At 48.1% G+C, this 21,513-nt stretch overlaps 1 long non-coding RNA gene across 1 annotated transcript in view; it reads left to right on the forward strand.

Annotated features, from left to right (window-relative positions):
* The window catches only part of LOC107969125 (uncharacterized), a 159,842-nt gene extending 138,812 nt beyond the window's left edge, over positions 1-21,030 (forward strand). The window contains exon 4 of the long non-coding RNA XR_001710727.3: positions 20,865-21,030. This is a non-coding gene — a long non-coding RNA (uncharacterized LOC107969125). The remainder of the gene's footprint in view (positions 1-20,864) is intronic.
* Positions 21,031-21,513: the final 483 nt, after the last annotated feature.

A 21,513-nucleotide genomic window follows, 5' to 3' on the forward strand; every position in this document is an offset into this window, starting at 1 on the left:
ATTTGAACCCAGGTGTATGTAAGACTCTCAGGAGAGCAGAGGTCATTCTACATGGGAAGAGCTGGAAATCTTCCAGGGGAAAAGACTTGAGGAGTTAGTCTGACTGGATTCCATCAGCCCAGTCCTGGCAAGGTGTGCTACAGAGGGGATCTCCGCTCAGAGACTTCTCTGAGCCTGAGTTAGGTGAGGGGAAATGAGGCCCAGAGTTCCAAGAAGGGGACTGGCCTTGAGCTGGGCACACAGACCTGCATGGGACAAGCTCCTTACATGGTGGGTCAGAAGCTGGGGACTCAGGAAAGTGAGAACGTCACAGTGCACAGAGTGTGGAGCAGGGGCGGGCTAATGCAGAGTTCTTCAACTCCACACTGCAGAAGAAGCTTCCCTGAGAACGCACCGTTGCTGGGCTCCTTATATGCCTCACCTCTGACCTTCTCTCTGGAATCTCGCACCATCGCCCTTAAGGCAGCTGTCTTCATCCTCATTCTGCAGATGAGGAAACAGGTTTAGAGAAGTTAAATTCACTTGTCCTTAGTAAACCAGAGTCCAGATTCTCATGGTCCAGTCCAGGGTGCCTTCTCCTGCTGATCATGGCAGGCTTTTATTCCCTGGAGCCTTTGTTAATGGGCTTCCCTGGGCCTGTGACTGCCAAGGCCTGGCAACTTTGACATGTTTTCGTGGGGTTTCCTCTGTGCTGGTCTCTGGATTTTCCAAGTTTCTCATGTGCAGGTCCAGGGGAAGGAGGGTTGCTCCATCTCAGGCCCTAGGAGGTGGTGCTTTGGCAAAGGGGCAAGAGACCCGTGATCTGGCCCCAGCTCTCCCTCAGTCAAGCTATATGACCTTGGAAGAGTCATTTCTCATCTCTGCTCAAGATAATGTCATGCTGTAGATTGAAGGTTTGCCCTGGGAGACCTCTCAGCCATCTCTTCTCTCATCCTGGACCATCCATCCATCCATTCACCTTCCATCCAACCATTCATCCATCCTCCAATGATCCATCCATCCATCCATCCATCCATTCATTCATCCATCCATCCATCGATTTTCCATCCATCCATCCATTCATCCATCCATCCATCCATCCATCCATCTTCCATTCATCCATCCATTCATCCATCCATCCATCTTCCATCCATTCATCCATCCACCCACTCAGCCAGTCATCTATTCAACTTTTCATCCACCCATCATGCATCCATCTGTCTCTCCATTAATCCTATCAAACCCTGGGTTGAAAAAATAGCATAAATCTGGCCCTTTATAGGACAAAAGGGCCAGAGAGCAATTACTTTATGTTTTCCAGGACACATGGTCTCTGTTGGAACTATTCAACTATGCCTTTGTAGCACAAAAACAGCCAGATAAGAGGTAAACAAATGGGTGTGGCAGCATCCCAATGAAACTTTATCTGCAAAAGCAGGGGACAGGCTGGATTTTGCCCCTGGACTATAGTTTGTGGCCCTTTGCCCTGGATAATTGCTGGGTGCTAGAGACACAGATACAGACACAGTCTAATAGGGGAGGCTTGCATGTGGACCAAAAATGACAGTGCAGTGTGAAAAGTAGAGATGGCTTAAAGGGTGCACAAGGCACAGAAGGAACCCAGAAGGGGACCTGGGGGCCTTAAGTGATTAGGCCGGTGTCAGTGGTTGAAACCTGATCAGGGTTTCGGTGGATGAGGGAAGAGCTCTCCAGGCAGATGGAACAGCATGAGCGAAAACACAGAGGCATGGTAGTACCTGTTGTGTTGGCAAAGACTGTGAGATTTGATGGCTGGAGAATGCAGCAGAAATGAGATCAAGGAGGATTTTAATTACTGTGCTAAGAAGCACGAACTTTTAAGCAAATAATTCTCAGTTATTTAACTCCTCTTCAATGACTAACATTTTTCTTGGAAAGAGTCCACTCCATAACTGCTAATCTCAGTGAGGGGTATTGGATATGCAATTTTTTCTAATTATGTGGAAATACTGGTTGTTTCTTCTCTGTGGGTGCTGAGGCCCTGGGGGCAGTGATGGATGCCCAGGCGGTAGGCAGAGGGGCCTAGGAACTGAGCATGGCTGATTTGCACCACAGTAGAGCCCTGGGCTCTGATTTCACACTCTGCCCCAGGCCAGAGCGATTCTGCCTGTGTCATCATTATGCTCATCAAGAGATGCTTTGTCTTCCCCTGATCAGCCTAATTGCTCTCCTCATTTGGACAGCCCTGGAGTCATTTAGTAATGAAAATCACCGAGTGCTAATATGGCATCAGGAGCTCACCTGCTTGTTGGCATTTGGAGCAGTGTGGAGAGGGGAAGAGGCTCTGCTTGTCATTACAGGTGCAGAGCCTCGCTGAGCTGCTCATGTGCAATTACCGTCCAACAGCCTGGAAATTACAGTCCAGTTACAGTGCCTGCTAACAAGGACTAATTGTACCACAACAGAGCTTCCCTGGACACTTAAAACAAATGGCCACTGTGGGAACTTGGCGATGAATAGAGAAAAATCCCATCTATTCTTGGAACACAGGACAAATATGCCAGGAGTTGGGCAGGGCTCAGCTGGGGGCTCTTGGGCATTAAAACTTGGTTTCCCAATCAATGTAACCAAGCTAGAATTTCATGCAGACATCCATTCATCCATCCATCTTTTATCCACCCATCCATCCTCCAGTGATCCATCTATCTGTTCATCCACTCATCCATCCTCCATCCATCCACCCATCCATGTATCCATTCATTCATCAATCCATCCATATTCCATCTACCCATCTATCCATCCTCCAATGATCCGTCCATTCATCTTCCACCCAACCATTCATCCAACCTCCAGTCATCCATCCATTCATCCATCTGTCCATCCATCCATCTTCCATCCATCCATTCATCTTCCATCCAACCATTCATCCACCTCCAATGATCCATCCATCCATCCTCCAATTATCCATCCATCTATCCTCCAATGATCCATCCATCCATCCATCTATCCATCCATCCACCCACTCAGCCAGTCATCTATTCAGCTTTTCTTTCTTTCTTTTTTTTTTTCTTGAGATGGAGTTTCACTCTTGTTGCCCAGGCTGGAGTGCAATGGCACGATCTCCACTCACCGCAAGCTCTGCCTCCCCGGTTCAAGTGATTCTCCTACCTCAGCCTCCCAAGTAGCTGGGACTACAGGCATGCACCACCACACCCATCATGCATTCATCTGTCTCTCTATTCATCCCACAAACTTCCCCCAAACTCTTGCTTAGAAAAAGGTCTATCCTTGATGCTGCAAGTCAGAAATGTATTAGGAGAAATCCTGCATACAAGAAGATGTAATAGGTACTTAAATGTTTTTGAACAAGTGAACAAAAGCAGTCAACATTTTCTCAATGGAAGGGAAAAATAGATTTAGTTAAGTGAGAGGGTGAAGAGAGGGGCATAGATGGTGTGAGAATAGAGAAGATATAAAGAGTTGTGCATCACCGTCATACACATAGCTTAAGTGAAAGGACAGGAAAGTAAAAGGGAAGGGGATGTGTGTGTGCTCTGTGTTTGAGTGTGGCAAGTTACTTCATTTCTCTTAGTCTCAATTTCCTTTCCCAGACAATGGGGATGAAAATGGTTCCTACCTCATGGGGTTATTATATGGACTACAAAAAATACTGCACATAAAGTTCCTAGAGCAATGCCTGGTATGTAGTAAGCAGGCTCTGCCATTCTGCTGCCTACTCCTGGGGACTTGAAGGTTGAGTTAGAGTCCACCCTACCTAGACAGTAAGAAAGACCATCCTAGGAATTGGCAATGTGTAGATGCTTGTAACACAGGGGAGGCTTTGGGGGGAGTGTTAATTTTTGCATCTTGTGATTAGAGCCCAGGGAGTGAGGGGCAGTGATGGGGGGAAAAAGCAGGTCAGAGGCCCCATCAGTCCAGAAAGAGCTGAGGACTGGGATTTGCAATGGGGGAGATGGGGAGCCATCAACACATTTTAAGCAAGCAATTTGTTTTTTAAAATTATTACTGTAGGGTGGGAAATTGATTATTGTTCATTAATTATTGTTTTAAGAGGAGATGATTGTGCAAGGAAGACAAATGAGTCCTGGTCATTCAAGGGCAGAGTCTAGATGAGAACTGCTCTGGCGCTCATTCCTGGTTCCAGCTGCCTTGAACTCTGGCCTCTAGGCTCCCTGTTCATTGTTTTCTGGTAGCTAAGGGGGTATGGAAAGAATGTTAGAGTTATGAGTTCCCCTGCCCTGACAGGATCTGTGTAGGGTCCGTACATCTCCATGTTCTTCCCCTCAACGCATCCCTACTCACGGAACCCTGCTAAGTGGTCATTTCAACTCTCAACTCTCCTCTATACAACTCTCCTCTATACTACTTCCTGAGCCAGCCTGCTTCTTCTTTGGCCACCTCTGACCCAAAGTCCTTTATCCTATGAAATGTCAACCCATCTCCCCATGGATTCTAATTATTCACTCTTGTTCTGCTCCTGAGTCACTGGGCGGGATAGGTCTCAATGGCAGCCCATGCACCTGACTCATTCTGGGGCTGAGACCCAGGCTCAGTTTGTGGTCAGTGCTCATTGTGGCCACACGGGTGCTTTGGCTGCAGTGGGGCTCATGGTGGAGCATTTCCCAGGAGGGGTGATGATGGACTGACCCCTCCAGGGTGCCCTGCCTCCTGGGGATCATGCTTTGGTGTAGTCCCTTCCACATGGGCTCTGGGTTTGGCCATGTGATTTGCTTTTTTTTTTGAGATGGAGTCTCACTCTGTCACCCAGGCTGGAGTGCAATGGCACGGTCTCGGCTCACTGCAACCTCTTCCTCCCAGGTTCAAGTGATTCTTCTGCCTCAGCCTCCCGAGTAACTGGAATTACAGGGCCCCCCACCACGCCTGGCAATTATTTGTATTTTTAGTAGAGATGGGGTTTCACTATGTTGGCCAGGCTGGTCTCGAACTCCTGACCTCATGATCTGCCTGCCTCGGCCTCCCAAAAGTGCTGGGATTACAGGCGTGAGCCACAGCACCCAGCCATGACTTGCTTTAACCAACAGAATGTGTTGGAAGCGATGCTATGTCGGCTCAAGACTTAACTTCAGAAGGCACCTTCCACTTTCACACTCCTTGAAGCCAGCCTCTGTGTGGAGAAGCTTGAGTTGGACTATTGGCAGGAGAGCCATGGGGAGAAAAGCCACCGAGATGGAGGCTGAGAAATCATCTGGGATACCGAAACCTCAATGGAGCTCTGCTGAGTGCAGCCACTCGAGTGACCTCTGCGAAATCATGTGGAGCAGAACTGCCCAGTGGAGCCCACATGCCCTTAGAATCCTGAGAAATAATACATCATGGTCGCTTTCCACCATCGCGTGTTGGGATGGTTTGAAGGTAGTAATAGAGAACTTCTACTTGGACCCTGAGCAAGTACTTCCTGTCCACTCCTAGCACAAAGAAAGGTGCCAGCTATAGCCATTGAGTCTGAGTTTCAAGCCAGACTTGTGGCATTCACTCCTACATGGTCCTAGGCATGTCCTACTTGGGACTCAGTTTCTCCATCTGTAAAGTGGAGAGATTGTAAATTCCATGATCTTATCTCTTTTAGCTGTTCTTTGATGAAGCTGAAGGACTCTAGATGAAGCATGACCCCCTACTCTGAGCAGGGGCTCCTTCTGCAGGTGTGTGTCAGCTTAGGTGATGTTTCTCACGCCCATAGCCTCACTGACAGCAGAATAACCTAGGGCCAGTCTTTCTGGCTGATCCACTTGGAATCACACACTTCCATTCCAGGTTGTGTCAAACTCAACCTGATGTTCCTTGTGGTCCCTGGAACGGGGCTGCCTGCTGGGGTGTTGACTAACTGGGCATGTCAAACTTGGGACCCTCTTCCTCTGTTTCCTTGTTCCTCATTGGCTGCAAATGATTCACTTAGAAGGCAATGGGAACTGGCAGTGATGTTTGGAGCATTTCTTCCTTGATCAATTAACGGCCTTCTCCCTATTTTATTTTATTTATGTATTATTATTATTTTTAGATGGAGTCTCATTCTGTTGCCCAGGCTGGAGTGCAGTGGTGCGATCTCGGCTCACTGTAACCTCCGCCTCCCGGATTCAAATAATTCTCCTGCCTCAGCCTCCTGAGTAGCTGGGACTACAGGCACATGTCACCACGTCCGGCTAATTTTTTTGTATTTTAGTAGAGATGGGGTTTCACCCTGTTGCCCAGTCTGGTCGTGAACTCCTGAGATCAGGCAATCCGCCTGCCTTGGCCATCCAAAGTGCTGGGATTACAGGTGTAAGCCACTGAGCCTGGCCCTCCCTATATTATTATGATATCAGCAAAAATAAAATTATGAGGTTTATGCAAATCATATTTGTATGATCATGTCTGAGAGCCTTTGGATCAAATTTTCTAGCCAATTTCTCTAAATGCGAGCTTTTAAACTTTTCCTTTATTGTTGACAGAAGATGCTTTTAGAGATTGCACTGTGTCAACTTCAGAGACAACCAGAAGGTTGGGAGGGAAGGAAAAGGCGCCCTGTAAGGGATGACGGAGGGGCTGAGACTCAAACTGGGGAAGAGAGGTGAGGCCCAGGCTCCATGTGCGGAATTCATCCGGGCTGTCTCTGGGTCAAGGAAGCAGGTGTCACTGGTTGACACAAACAACTGGCAAACAGAGGCCAACACGGTCAGGCAGAACTTTCTAGAAGTCTGAAGTGTCCAGAGAGGGAGCAGGCTGCCTTTGGAGGGTGTGTGACCCCAAGAGAAGAGGACTCTGAGATTCAGGGAGGGGCAGCATCTTCCCAAGATCACCCAGCTGGTCAGTTGAAGTTCTGGGACCAATGGCTAGAACTGGAAGCTGACACAGTCCCAGAGCCCGAGAAAGGGACAGAGATGTGTCTGTTCCAGCCAGCAGGTGCCCTTCCCACTCGAAGCCTTCAGTGTTGGGGAAGGTGGTGGTCAAGACTCCCTTTCCCTCAATGGTGAGAGGACATGGCCAGGGTTTCAGTGGAAGACTTTCTTGACTGCTGAGAATTTGATGAACCTCTTCAATATTTATTTTTCCAATAGAACTGAACAATTCTGAAGAGACACAATATTACATTTCTTAGAAGCTTCCCCAAATGCATAGTTATCAGGGAAACCTGAATAAACTAACAAGAGCTTAGACCTATTTATTTTTGTATTCAGTCATCTCTGGGGTGTGGGTTATGCCGGTGTGAACAAGAAGAGACAGTAATTAGATTGTGCTTAGACTGATTCTCCTGCTCCAGGAATGGGATTAGGGCCGGGCTGCCCCAGCTCTGTGGTCTTCCATGCTCATGGTGCTGGTCCTTTAAGTTTATACCTCTGGGATCATTGGTTTCCAAACCTGGCTGCATATGGAATCATCTGGGGAGTTTTTTTTTTTTTTTAAACTGATGCCTGTATTCCACCTGCCGAGGTTCTGATTTAATTTATCTGGGAACAGCCTTGGCATTGGGACTTTTACAAGCTCCCTGGGTGATCCACTGTGCAGCAGAGATTGAGAATTCCTAATTTAGACTTTGAACCTGTTGGGGCAAGCTACGTTCATGGGTCATCCTTCCTCCCTCCCTAGGTTTTTTTTTTTTTTTTTTTTTTGAGATGGAGTCTCACACTGTCACCCAGGCTGGAGTGCAGTGGCACAGTCTCGGCCCACGGCAACCTCTGCCTCCCAGGTTCAAGCGATTCTCCTCCCTCAGCCTCCCGAGTGGCTGGGCTTACAGGTACCTGCCACCACGCCCGGCTAATTTTTGTATTTTTAGTAGAGACAGGATTTCACTATGTTGGCCAGGCTGGTCCCTAACTCCTGACCTCGTGATCCGCCCACCTCAGCCTCCCAAAGTGCTGGAACTGTAGGCGCACGCCCCCACGCCCAGGAGAATCGCTTGAACCCGGGAAGCAGAGGTTGCAGTGAGCCAAGATCGTGCCACTGCACTCCAGCCTGGTGACAGAGTGAGACTCCGTCTCAAAAAAAAAAAAAAAAAAGAAATAGTTGGGTTGTCTTCAGTCAAATACATTGATAAGCCATAATGACTGGTTGTTTCTTAAATCACATGTTGTTTGAATTTAACTGGGCTAACTTGCCCCCCTCAAATAGGTTTGCATGCTTAGAACTGGGCCCGCTCTGACATAGGACAAAAATTGCTGGTGTGTGAACATTCCCATTCTCATTCCCTTCCACCTCTAAATGAAAAGAATTTATTCTTTGCCTGTTCAGTTCCCCAGCAACCCTTTCCAGCCTTCTAGACAGGGTTCCACCTTTGCCAGCTCAGACCCTCAGCTTTTATAATGCAGAGCTGGATAGAAAGGCTGGGGACTGAGGAAGGGCGGTCAGGAGATTTGCATCGGAAAGAAGAGAGCTGTTCCAAGAGAAAAGAATAAAAGGGAAGAGAAAGAGGGTGGGGAGGAAAGAAAATAGGGAAAATTTTAAATTGGGACTGAGGGTGGAGAAAAGGAAAAGATATTTGACGAATGTCTGCAAGATGTGTGTATATTGAGAGTGGCAAAAGGAGAAGAAATATTTATATTTTGCTATGCATTGAGAATGTACCCTGTCCTCCCTACATACACGGGCACAATTTCCCTGTAGAGGCTTCCCCAGAGGTATACATAAATTACAATTGCTTTCAGCTATATTTTGCTGTCAGACTACAGATTCCTTGAATTGATCCTGCACAGAGACTGGTCCATTTGGGCCTCTAGTTATATTTGGAATATGCTGATAAGCCAGGGTTGTGTGGAAATGGCAGCAGGTGTGAGCTGGGAAACCCTTCACCACCTGGTAGAGGCATTTCACAGACTCATGAGCTCTCAGAGTGGGAAGAGATCTTAAAAATGGGGGCCTTCAAAATGGTCTAATTTGGCCGGGCGTGGTGGCTCACGCCTGTAATACCAGCATTTTGGGAGGCCAAGGCAGGTGGATCACCTGATGTCAGGAGTTTGAGACCAGCCTGGCCGACATAGTGAAACCCTGTCTCTACTGAAAAATACGAAAATTAGCTGGGTGTGGTGGTACGTGCCTGTAGTCCCAGCTACTCAGGAGGCTGAGGCAGGAGAATCGCTTGAACCCGGGAGGCAGAGGTTGCAGTGAGCTGAGATGTCACCACTGCACTCCAGACTGGGCAACAGAGTGAGACTCTGTCTCAAAAATTTAAAAAAGTCTAATTCCCCCTCCCATTTTGAAATTGATTTTCTAGAGCCCCCCGACCAAGTTCATTCTCTGCTTAAAGACTTCCTATGAAAGGGAATGCATTACTTTCAGAGAAAACTCACTACAACCGTGTATAGACCTAGCAGTTAGAAGTCTGTCTGTGTTCTCAAATGCTATTATCGGTGATGTGAATTATCACAGCCTCATTGAACTTCGCTCTGGCGAGTCCTGGCACAGTTTAAGTTATTCTTCTTCGAATCAGCAATTCTGCTTCTAGGAAGTCTGCGTCACTCACATGCATACACGAAGATGCATGTCCACGGATGTTTAGATTGAAGCATTACTTGAGAGAGTGAAAATGTGAAGCCAGTTCAATGTATATCTACAGAGGATTGCCAGTAAAACCACAGTAGATATCAGTTGTGGAATAATGGATATGCCTGTCCTAATATGGAAAGATTTCCAAGATATAGTAAGGGAAGAAGTAAGTAGCAGATGATAAGTTAGGAAAGAGTGTGTTAAGACCCCACAGACTTCATACCTATACCTGCATATGAATTAAAGATATGAAGACATATAGAAAAACAATGTAATAAAATTGATAATAATTAGTCAAATAAAAACCGCAAGATACCACTGTGCATCGATCAGAATGGCTATTACTTCAAACACGGCAAATCACAAGTGTGGGTGAGGATGTGGAGAAATCATGCACCGCTGGTAGAAATGCTACATGGTGCTTTGGAAAAGCCACTTTGGAAAATTGGCAGTCCCTCAAAATGTTAAACATGGAGTCACTGCGTGACCCAGCAATTCCACTCCTAGGTATGTTCTCAGGCAACATAAAAACTACATCTAGCAACATGTTTGACAATAGCCAAAAAGTGGAAGCAACTCAAATGTCCATCGGTTGATGGGTCTGTGAATAAAACAGTTCCATCTATAAAGGGGAATATTATTCGGCGATGAAAAGGATTAAAATACTGATGCATGCTACCGCATGGATGAACTTTGAAAACATTATCCTAAGTCAAAGAAGCCAGTCACAAAGGATCACATATTGTATAATTCCGTTTATTTATTTATTTATTTTTGAGACGGAATCTCGCTCTGTTGCCCAGGCTTGGGAGTGCAGTGGCGCAATCTCGGCTCACTGCAAGCTCCGCCTCCTGGGTTCACGCCATTCTCCTGCCTCAGCCTCCCGAGTAGCTGGGACTACAGGCGCCCACCACCATGCCCGGCTAATTTTTTCTATTTTTAGTAGAGATGCGGTTTCACCGTGTTAGCCAGGATGGTCTCGATCTCCTGACCTCGTGATCCACCCGCCTCGGCCTCCCAAAGTGCTGGGATTACAGGCTGAGCCACCTCGCCCGGCCTGTATAATTCGTTTATATGAAATGTCCGGGATGTGCACTTCTGTAGAGACAGGAATTAGATTAGGGTTGCTTAGGGCTAGAGGAGAGAGGGGTGTGAGAGTGAGGCTGATGGGCATGGGTTTTTTCTCTAGGGTGATGAAAACATTCGATAGCCTATAATGATGGTTGCATAATTCTGTGAATATACTGAAAACCACTGACCTGTGTGCGCATTAAATGGATGGACCGTATGGCTGTCTGTGAAATATATCTCCATAAACTGTTTTTTAAAAACTGCTAATTGTGTTTGCATTTTGTGTGTGGGGGGTGGAGTGTTGCATTAGGAGGGAGGAGTGAAGGACTTGCCTTGTCCTGGTGATTTGTTTCAGGTGACAAAGCATGATGACGATTCATAGGCATTCCAGGGAGGCATTTGAGGCAGAGGGCTGCTGGCTACCCAGCCACACAGCTTTGACAAAGCCACACATCGAGTCTCTACCTTCTTTGCCTCTGGGGCCAGTGGCTGTCCCTCCATGGGCAATCAGTGGCCCAGGCTTATGCAGGGTGACTCATACCACTTTTCCTGGGCGCCTTTCCTGACTGGTGATTTCTCCTGGGCTCTCATAAGCCCTCCGGTGACTCAGGGCAGAGAATGAGCTCTTTGGCCTGCCCACTTCTGGGGATCCCTCGTGCCAGGGAGGACTGTGAGAAGGGGAGGCTGCCGGGCTCAGCAGGGATTCAGCTGACAGAAAGAAGACTGTCAGAGAAGATGCTAAGTCTGCCTGGATGACAGAGCCGACCCCAGAGAGGCTGGATTGACCCCCCCCACCACCACCCACCTTACTGCAAACAGAGGCAGAGACTGGAGCCAAGGTTGAGTGAGGCAGGGCCAATGGCCAAAAGGGCTCAGCACACCTGGGGCCTTCAGTTGGCAGGAGCCCTGTGCAAATCTCCACAGCCCTCCACCCACAGGAACCCAGGCCCACCCAGGCTCATCGGCCTGACACAGAACGGCAGAACGCATATCACAGCACCCTAGCACGTGGCACCCAGAAAACACACTTGACGTGCACTCGATACAAGCAAAGCACAAAGATACCCCAGGGCACACCCAAAGCCACAATACGTGTCACCCAGGCACTTGCATCACACAACAAATGCACATAGACTGCAGAGACACAGAAGCACATGTACAAATAGAACGATGCCCTCCCCCTTGCCAAGACATCACATGGCACAAGAAACAAATGGACCAACACAAGGGAAGGTCCCTGACAGTTTGTCCATTGGCCCTCAGAGGCCGATCTGGAGCAGCTGAGACACCCTTTTCAATCCCCCAGTCTGGCTTGGGTGCCTTCCTCTCTGTCACCTCTCTCTGTCCCTCCTCTTCTTGCAACAAGTCCACTAGGCCTCTCTAGCACATGATAGAGAATGTGCTACCACCACACCAGGACTGTTGGCTAACTTGTTTGCTTTCCTCTCTTTCCTATCCATTGGATATAAGGTTCTTTTTTTTGTTTGTTTGTTTTTTGAGACAGAGTCTCGGAGTGCAGTGGAGCCATCTTGGGTTACTGCACCCTCCGCCTCCCAGGTTCAACCAATTCTCCTGTCTCAGCCTCCCAAGTAGCTGGGACTACAGGCACAAGCCACCATGCCTGGCGAATTTTTGTATTTTTGGTAGAGATGGGGTTTCACTATATTGGTCAGGCTGGCTCAGACTCCTTTACCTCAGGTGATCGATCCACCTCGGCCTCCCAAAATGCTGGGATTACAGGCGTGAGTCACCGCGCCCAGCCACATATAAAGTTCTTGAAGGTAGAGTCTGTGTTCTATGTATCTCTGAGTCTCTGGCACTTTGCAGTGTCTGGGGTATAGGACAGGGTTAATGTATAACGAATGAATAAATGGATCAAGCTATCCAAATGTGTGTATATTTACAAAAGAAAATGTTCAACCTTCATCACTACCAAAGAAATGCAAATTAAAATGAGATGCAATTTTACACCTATTAAATTAACACAAATTAAGAAATATAATTATCACACCCAGGACTAACACAGTCATGGTCTAGGCATGGCACCCATACATTGCCGGTGGCAGTGTGTAAATTGGGTGCAACCCCTTTGGAAAACAGTTTGATTGTATGTATCAAGAGTCATTAAAAGGCTGACAGCCTTTGGTGCAGTGATCGCACCCCTAGGAATTTATCCAAAGGTAATTACCAAAAACAAGAAGCACATTTGCTGATGGTCGTTGGAAGTGTCATTTGCCATCACACAAGGCCTTGATTTCAGAACCCCAAATTGGGATACACATTCTGACGCATTGAACTTGAGGATAGCTGGGAAGAATACCTGCAGAGAACTGGGAACAGGGGCTGACCATGACTGAATTGGGAACGTCAAAGATAGGGAAGTACATTTCCTGAGGTCAGGGATCTGGCAGGCATTGTTCACTCCTGTATCCTCGGCTCCTAGTGGAGTATCTGGTACACAGTAGGGTTAAGTGATATATACCTTAATATATTTAATCATGATATATGTTTTTATTTATTTAGCTAGCACAGATATACATACACTCTGAATAGGATGCTCTGTGGCCATTAAAGTTCATTAATATGCAAACGTGTTTAAGATACAATGTTGTAAAGAATTGATTTCTTATTCTGCATAAAAAGGATTTATGTGAAGGGAAACGGAGGTGAAGAGAGGTCAAGCGACTTGCTCATGCCACACAGCCCTGAGTGGGGCAACCCTGGCCCAAACCCCAGTCTGTTGGACTTAACCACTGGTCTTTGCTGTCTTCAGAACACCCTCAGTTATTCTACTCTGAGGGCCTGAGCTCTAAGGGTCCTGGGTCCTGAAGTCCTGAGGTCCTGAGGTCCTGAGTTCTGAGATCCTGAGGTCTTGAGGTCTTGAGATCCTGAGGTCTTGCGGTCCTGGATCCTGAGGTCTTGAGATCCTGAGGTCTTGCAGTCCTGGATCCTGAGATCTTGAGGTCCTGAGGTACTGGGTCCTGAGGTCCTGAGATCCTGAAGTCCTGGGTCCTGAGGTCCTGAGATCCTGAGGTCCTGAGGTACTGGGTCCTGAGGTCCTGAGATCCTGAAGTCCTGGGTCCTGAGATCCTGAGGTCTTGAGGTCCTGGGTCCTCAGGCCCTGAGATCTTGAAGTCCTGAGGTCCTGAGGTCTTGAGGTCCCAAAGTCCTGAGATCTTGAGGTCCTGGGTCCTGGGTCCTGAGGTTCTGAAGTCCTGCGTCCTGAGGTCCTGAGATCCTGAGGTCCTGAGGTACTGGGTCCTGAGGTCCTGAGATCCTGAAGTCCTGGGTCCTGAGATCCTGAGGTCTTGAGGTCCTGGGTCCTCAGGCCCTGAGATCTTGAAGTCCTGAGGTCCTGAGGTCTTGAGGTCCCAAAGTCCTGAGATCTTGAGGTCCTGGGTCCTGGGTCCTGAGGTTCTGAAGTCCTGCGTTCTGAGGGTCCCATGGCCTGAGGTCCTGAGATCCTGAGATCCTTAGATCCTGTGGTCATGGGTCCTGAGTCCTGAGGTGAAAAGCGCTGTTGGGGTGTCTGCTGGAGAAGAGATATTTTCCCATGAGAGTTCCCTTCCTTTGCGAATCCTTAATAATCCGAGCTCCTTTGTAGACATAAACACACTAGCCTTTCTTAATGATGTATGCATTTCATTGTGATGGGTAAGGTACAGATTTGCTTTTGAAAGGTGAATAAATTTGCTTTTTGTTTTTTCAAGTATGCATTTTCTCAGAGAAAAGATACTAAAAGGTTGACTGTAATTTTGCAAGTGTCCAAGGGATTTTTTGTTGGTACAGTAAAATCCTCACAGTGAAAATGTAGAGAATGCAGATTGAGTGCACTGAATCCAAGGGTGCAGGGGCTGGGGTTACAAGGAAGGAGCAGGAAGGTCCCAAGGGGACCCTTCCATGCAGGGTGAGACATTGGGGTCCCGGTCCTGGGACCAGAGAGCTTCTCCTGGCTGACTGTCCCTCTAGCCTGGAGTCCCGCAGGTGCTGGTGGGGAGAGTTGGAAAGGCACTCCTATTAGACCTGATTTTCGGTTTTCTGCTTCTGTCAGTGTCTCTGAGGGAGACTTACCTAGGGCTAGTGGGGCTTTGGACTTAAGAGAGTTTTGCTTCTGATTTGGGAAGAAAGCAGGACTCTCCCTTCTCCCTAAGCCCACCCCATGACCGCAGAGTCTCACAGAGTTGTGGAGGAGAGGGTCCTAGGCACGTTGACTCCTGATACTGGGAGATGTGAGTCATGCCCCACCTTGCTTGAATCAATGTCTTTTTTTAGAATTTAAAATATTAAAAAAATTTGGAAATAATTTTAGATTTACAACAAGGTTTCAAAAATAGTACTGAGTCCCTTTGTACCTTTACCCAGCTTCTCCAAGTGTTACCGTCTTCCATACTCACAGTATCATGATCACGAGCAGGAATTTAGCATCGATATGATAATCTAACTAATCTGTTCATATTTTGCCAATCGTCTACATTGTGTTTCGTTGTCAAAGTTTCTTGTTTGCTTCAATCTGAGACAGTCTATCTTTTATGGTTTGGAAACTTTTGAAGAATACTGGCCGTCTGTTTGGCAGGCCGTCTCCTCACTGTGGTTTGCCTGATGTTTGCTCACGATTACATTGAGGATTGCCTTTTTGCAAGAATCCTGCAGAAGTGATGCTGTGTCCTCAGTATAGCCTATCGGGAGACACGCAAAGTCAGTTCATCTTGGTTAAAGTGGTGTCCGCCTGGTTTTTACACTCGTCTCTACTCTCTCTTTTTTTCCTTTGAGACAGGGTTTTGCTCTGTTGCCCAGGCTGGGGTGCAGTGGCACAATTACCATCACCACGTGCTTTAGCCTTGACCTTTCAGACTCAAGTGATCCTCCCACCTCAGCCTCCCAAGTAGCTGAGATTACAGGAACATGCCACCATGCCTGGCTAATTTTTTATTTTTTGTAGAGACGGGGTAACCCTAGGTTGCTTGAGCTTGTCTTGAACTCCTGGGCTCAAGTGATTCTCCCAGCTCGGTCTCACAAAATGCTGGGATTACAGGTGTGAGCCACCTCACCCGGCCTCTTCCTTTCTTTACCTGTGTAATCCCTCTTCACTGGCTGGGCGTGCAGTGGCTCACACCTGTAATCTCAGTACTTTGGGAGGCTGAGGCAGGTGGATCACCAGGTCAGGAGTTCAAGACCAGCCTGGCCAAGATAGTGAAACCCCGTCTCTACTAAAAATACAAAAATTAGCTGGGCATGGTGGTGGGCACCTGTAATCCCAGCTACTAGGGAGGCTGAGGCAGAGAATTACTTGAACCCGGGAGGCGGAGGTTGCAGTGAGCCGAGACCGTGTCACTGCACTCCAGCCTGGGCAACAAAGCGAGACTCTATCTCAAAACAAAAACAAAAACAAAAAAGACTTTCAGCTCCCCTTGTTTATCCTCACTTTATAGTGGGTGGCACAGAGTCTCAGAAAGGTGAGGAAAGCTGCCCAAGGTCACACAGCCACGACATGGTCTGCTCCCAAGTCCATGTTTTTCCCTCATTCTCCAAGATCAAGTCTTGCTCAAAGTCACTGAGAATTTCACTCTGCTGGGACACAAGCCCAAACTCCTGTGCCACCTCCCTGGAGAGTTGGGAACCAAGGAAATAATGAACATAAAATGTATATAGCGCTTTATAATTGACAAGACTGTCCATCTTTATGGCAGACCCCTGAGTCAGGTGTCGCTATCTTCATTTCGTAGAAGATGAAGCTGAGGGTGAGGGAGTTTGTGTGTCCTGCTCAAAGTCTCAGCCTGTTTGTGGCAGACCTGCAATTTTAACCCATGTTGTGCCACTCCAACCCAAACCCTTGACTATGTAGATGCCTCCTTTTTCTCCACCTGGATAGGAGAGTGCTGGTTCCTGGGCAGGGTGAGGGGTGCTGAGCCCATGAGGGAGAGGATGCTTATCTCTTTTAGAATAACCAAGATCTCTCTGAGTATTACCTATATCCACAGGCGGTGTCTTACAGGTGATTTGCATGCTTCATAAAAACATAATTTATAGGAATGATACAATTTTATGTGATTTATAAGACCCGTTAAATGTATGAGGGAACCAGCAGGGCTCATGGATCCCTCTGCTGTCTCTGATTTGGCCAATCAGCAGTTGGCCCTTTAGGAAAGGCCGGCCTGAGTGTTGTCCTGGGCTTGGTGTGGTGGTCCCAGCCTCATGTTGATGAACCAGACAAAGTTCCAGGGATCTGGGGGAGGAGGGGAGACAAGAGGAGGACCCACAGAATCACAAGGCCAGGGTGTGTCTTAGTTGCAAACCCTGGAGCGTTGTAGAAGGCCTCCTGGAGGCAGTGGCACTGCTGAGAACTTGTGACATTGGACAGGATTTAAGCAGAGGAAGGTTGGAGTTGCGTGGCCGTCCCAGTGTTTGCAGGGGTGGGAATGGAGTGTGGGTCTCTGGATTGGGGAAAGGAAGGAAGGAAGGCTGGCGTTCTGACAGTTCTTCCTTCTGAGGGAATTGAAGCCTTAGGCAGGGCTGGTCAGAAGCTCAGTGCCTGCCTAGGACACAGAATTTGAAGACAGGAATGAATCCGGAAATCCTTGTTATCTGTGGCTGGCATGTGCCATAAGACTTCCCCTCATCAGCACCGGAGCCCCCCATATCTGGTAGCAGGAGGAAGGGGATTCTGGTTGAGGAAGAGGGAAGCAGATTAGGCCTTGCGACTGCCTCCCGTGGCCCTGAGCATTGTGTTATGAGGAATACTCCATTTGTAAAGGGAAGGGGGGTGCAGGTCTACACCCACAGAAGGTGGACTGGGGTCATATACCAGAATCTTTCTACAGGCAGATAATGGGACTAGCCCTCTCTCAGCCTTGCAGATAAAAGGTTATGGAATCTTTTGACAATAAAAGAGAGAGAGACAGAAGGTCAAGCACCCTGTGACTCTCCGGCGGAAGCAGGAAGAGACAAGGTCGTTGCCTTTCCAGCATGTTCTCTTGGTTTTCAGGCAAAATCTTTTAGGTCCACCCTACCTGTTCAGAAGCCTGAGCAGCAGGCTGGAGCCCTTTCTTCCTGTGTCCCCATATAGACACTCATTTGCGACACTGCTCCCCAGTATATGCCACAGACCCTCAAACCTACACGTCCATAATGAGCTCATCACCTTCACCTGAGCCTGCTCCTGTCCTGGGCTCTCAGCTCAGAGGTGACCTCGCTGGCCCCTAAGCCAGAAACAGAGGCATTTTTCTCTGTCTCCCTTGTCCCTCACCCCCATATTCAATCACCAAGCCCTGCCCTTTTGCCCCTCAAAAATCTCTGGAATTTCCCCACCCACTTTTCTATCCACCGTCACTAGCAAAGCCATCATGTCTTACCTTGGCCCTTGCATGGCCTAACAGCCTCCCTGTGAGGCCATGGTCGCTCTACTAGACAATCCTTCACACTGCCCAGCAGCAATCTTTCCCACTCACATCTGGCCCCATGTCTCTCGCTTGCATAAAACTCTTCACTTGCTCCCTGGTCACCTATGGCATCAAGTCCTAGGCCTTGGGCCTGGCATTCAAGGCCTTTCAGACATGGCTCTGCTGCTTTTTGCAGTATATTCTCCAGCAGTCATCCCCAGTTGCCTGTTGTATGCCAATGTCACATGTATTTGCCTGATAACCCCATGTTGTTTCGCTCCCTTTGGCTTTTCCAAATGTAATTGACTCTCCCTAGACATGACATCCCAATATGTCTCTCTGGAAAACTCCTATTCATCCTTCAAAACCAACTCTTGTGACACTGCCTCTCTGAAGTACGCCCTGACTTGCTTCACACCATTCTGCCCTCTCTACTGTCTGTGCATTAGCACGTGTTGTACCCCACTGTGATTATTTGTTTGCACATCCATTCCCATGGTAGTCTGTGACGTCCTTAAGGGCAGAGGCCAAATCTCTCTCTTTTCCTCTTTCCTCCCTTCCCTCCTTTCTGTCCTTCCTCTCCTCCTTCCTTCTCTCTTCTCCCCCTCTTCTCTTTTTCTTCCTCCCCCTCCACCAGTCTTAACCTTCCAGCCGTCAGCTCTTTCCTGAGTGCCAACCAACATGCCAGCTCTGCTCTAAAGTTTGTGCATTCTCACAGAGGTGCTGTCCTTGACAAGGCCCCACATCAATAAATTCCATGGTCCCCTTGGGATGTGAACTGTAACTAGGAGTCATAGCCAGACAATCTCACAGAAGACGTGCCCTGAAGAAAGCAGAGTAGCATATTGCACCTAGAGCAAGCGTCAGGTGGAGAGGGGTGGGGTGGAGGAGGTCTCTGCTGAAGAGGAGCCATTTGGGCCTGAACAACAAGAGGGATTTGGCTGTGCAAGGAGAGCAAGAGAGAGAACTGCTTGTTCAAAGGCCTTGCAGTGGGGATGAGCTTGGTGCATGGAAAGAGTAGGCTGGCGAGGCCCAAGAGAAGTGAGCAGGGGAGGTAGGCACAGCCTTGGGAGGTGAGGGCACAGGTCATTCCTAAATCCCTGCCTGTGTCTTGTAATCCCCCAGCTACATTGAGATCCCAGAACCAGAGCCACTAGCAATCTCACCCTAAGGGGAAGAGAAGGAGAGCCAGGCATGGCTGTCTGCAGTGTGCCTCTCACGGATACTTCTTTTACCTGGCGGACAGCCCAGCGCCTAATTGTCTGACTCGTGATCAAGATGTCCTTCACACGGAAAACTTGTTTATTCTGACAAATGCCTTGGTGGTTGCTGTGTCCAGTGAATGCCTGCCTGACCATCGCTCGGAGCTGGGAGCTTGTGTTATCCACTGCGTCCCGGGGAAAACCTGCTGGGGCAGCCCCCGGTTCTTCCTTTCTTCTCTGCAGCTGGGGTTCTCTGTGTTCAGGGATTACCCAAACCACGGCTTTCTTTGGAGACCAGTGATGGCAAAGCGTTCTCTTCTGCTCCTGCCAAGTCGCCCTCACTCAGCTCAAGACCTCTGGCATTCCTTGGAGACTTCTGCTCACTGCTGTTGGAGGAAGATGCTGATTCAGGCCAGATTCCATCTTGGGGTGCGTGCCCTTGGTCTTCCTCTGCCCCACACGCTCCTTCCACAGCTTTGTGCATGGTTGCTCCTGCCTGTCATTCAGGCTTTGGCTCAGACAGCACTTACTCAAGAGAACTTTTTTGATAGACACATAGCTTTTAAATTTTTTTTAAATTTTTTTAATTTTTTAAACGTAGTATTTTGATTCAGGGGATACATGTGCATGTTCGTCACAGGGTATATTGTGTGATGCTGAGGTTTTGGCTTCTATTGATCCTGTCACCCAAAGAGTGAACATAGTCCCCAGCAGGAAATTTTTTAACCCTTGCCCCCATCCCTCCCTCTCCACTTTTGGAGTCTCCTGTATCTGTTGTTCCCATCTTTATGTCATGTGTACTCAATGATAAGTGGCTCCCAATTATAAGTGAGAATTTGTGGGATTTGGTTTTCTGTTTCTGTGTTAATTTGCTTAGGATAATGGCCTCCAGCTGCATCCATGTTGTTGCAAAGGACATGATTTCGTTCTTTTTCGTGGCTGCATAGTATTCCATGGTGTATATGTACCACATTTTCTTTATCCAGTCCACTGTCAATGGGCACCTGGGCTGATTCCACATCTTTGCTATTGTAATGAGTGCTGCAATGAATATCAGCATGCAGGTGAGGAGACCTTCTTGATTGCCTTTTCTTTTTCCTTCTTTTTTTTTTTTTTGAGATGGAATCTCACTCTGTAGCCCAGGCTGAAGTGCAGTGGTACAATCTTGGCTCACTGCAACCTCCACCTCCTGAGTTCAAGTGATTCTCCTGCCTTAGCCGCCCGAGTAGCTGGGATTACAGGCACACACCACCACGCCTGGCTAATTTTTGTATTTAATAGAGATGGGGTTTCACTGTGTTGTCCAGGCTGGTCTTGAACTCCTGGCCTCAAGTGATCTGCCTGCCTCGGCCTCCCAAAGTGCTGGGATTACAGGCACCTGCCACCATGCCCAGCTAATTTTTGTATTTTTGGTAGAGATAGGATTTCACCATGTTGGCTAGGCTGGTCTTGAACTCCTGACCTCAAATGATCCTCCCACCTCGGCCATCCAAAGTGCTGGGATTACAGGTGTGGGCCTTTTCTGATCGGCGCTCTCGATACTCTTTATCCCCTTGCCTTGTGTTATTTTCCTCCCTGACTCTTCCATCCATGCTTGGGGGATCCACCATTAAAATGCAGACTCCTTGAGGGCAGAGACGTGTCTCTTCCGTTTACCCCTGTCACTTATCTCCAGCGCCCAGAACAGCGTCCAGCACACAGCAGTGATCAGTAAACATTTTCTGAGTGAATCTGATGTTTTCCTTTTTTTCCCCCTTTTTAGTGATTAATATACGTGGAATCCTCATCAAAGAGCAGATTGTGTCAAACCCACAGAGTGTGTGACTCTTGCATGGCTCAGAACTCATTATCTTCCAGCAGCAAGTTGAGAGATTCTTGGACAGAGATTTAAACAAACGCTCACGTTGCCGCTTTGACCCAGCTAACCTTCCGGTGAGTTCAGAGTCATCAACCATTATTGTCTCTGCAGGCGGGGAGTACTGCGGGCGCCTCTTGGCACCTGGTGCTTCCGTCTGAATTAGTAGCTCATTCTCTCTATCTGATGCTGGGCCAGGAATGAGAGAGTTTACACTTCCCTGTGTGAGCCTGCTCTTGGCATCTTTAATGGTGTTCTGTGACCAAAGAGACACACTCAGGGTCAGATAATCTGAAGGCATTTGTTGATTTGGTTTTAGAGCCCAGAAAAACCAGTGAATGAAAAAGACAGGCCCAGGATGGTGTGTGGGCCAGCTGGCAGGGCCCGGACCATTGCCCAGGACCCGACTCCTCACCTGGTGTTTTCCCATTGCTCTGGGCTCCTCTGGCTATCCAAAGATGATTCCCCATTCTCACGGTTTCTGTGCTCATCCCTGCCACTTGGCAGCTGTGGCTTTTCATGAAATTTATGCAGCAAATGTTTTTTTAGTTGTGGT

The sequence above is a fragment of the Pan troglodytes genome, chromosome 19 (genome assembly GCF_028858775.2).
Source record: "Pan troglodytes isolate AG18354 chromosome 19, NHGRI_mPanTro3-v2.0_pri, whole genome shotgun sequence".
In the NCBI taxonomy this organism is placed as follows: domain Eukaryota; kingdom Metazoa; phylum Chordata; class Mammalia; order Primates; family Hominidae; genus Pan; species Pan troglodytes.